This window comes from Mus caroli, chromosome 5 (assembly GCF_900094665.2).
Source record: "Mus caroli chromosome 5, CAROLI_EIJ_v1.1, whole genome shotgun sequence".
Classification (NCBI taxonomy): Eukaryota; Metazoa; Chordata; class Mammalia; order Rodentia; family Muridae; genus Mus; species Mus caroli.
In genome coordinates, this window is record NC_034574.1 from 117064735 (window position 1) to 117065836 (window position 1102).

The following is a 1102-nucleotide window of genomic DNA, read 5'->3' on the forward strand; positions in this document are numbered from 1 at the left end:
CACCATGCCCTGCTAGTTTTTAAAGTCTTAAAGCATCTTTTCCTGCAGTACTGTGGTTCATTCAGCCAGAGAACTAGTGAATTGAATTTACACAGCATCCCATCCTGTGTTATTTTAACCGTCATTTTGTTGTCCTGACACTAGCCCACAAGGCTTTGGGGGCCAGCCTGAGTAAGTGTCTCGGGGATCTAGCAGAGCATTCTAACCCCTGGGACACCCAGCAGTTGGTGATCCAGTGTGCGGATTCCATCCCACATCCTCAAACTTGACTCAGTGGCCTCTGGACAAAAGCCAGCCTTCTCTCTGCCTTCCCAGCCCTACACATGGAATAACCTGAGCAGTCTGACCTGCATACCTGTGCCCAGCCTGAGCCTCTGTGTATGAATGCTTTGTCTGAGGGTTAGTCTGTGCACCACATTGACGCGGTGCTGTCAGAGATCAGAAGAGGCATTGGGTCCCCTGAGACTGGAGATGTTTTCAAGCCACAGTGTACAAGCTGGGATTCAAACCTAGGTCTTCTGGAAGAGCAGTCAGTGCTGACTCATCATCTCTCCAGCCCCATAAAGGCTCTTTACATCGTGTGTGTGCGTGTGTGTGTGTGTGTGTGTGTGTGTGTGTGTGTGTGGCATCCACATAAGGCTCAGAAGACGGTTCTCAGGAGTTGGTTCTCCCAGTCTATGTGGACTGTGGGTATCAAATTGAACTCATCAGGTTTGGCACCTTTACCTTTACCCTAAATAAATAAATAAATAAATAAGCAAGTGTAGTGGCTTACACCTTTGATAATTCGAGCACTCTTAGGGCTATTTGTGTATTTGTGTGTGCCTTTAATTTTAGAACTCAGAAGAGGCCTGTCTGGTCTACAGAGTGAGTTACAGGATAGCCAGGGATACATAGTAAAACCCTGTCTCAAAAAACAAAAAAACAAAAAAACAAACAAACAAAAAAACAAAAAAACAAACAAACAAAAAAACAAGCCAGGCGTGGTGGTACACGCCTTTAGTCCCAGCACTTGGGAGGCAGAGGCAGGTGGATTTCTGAGTTCGAGGCCAGCCTGGTCTACAGAGTGAGTTCCAGGACAGCCAGGGTTACACAGAGAAAC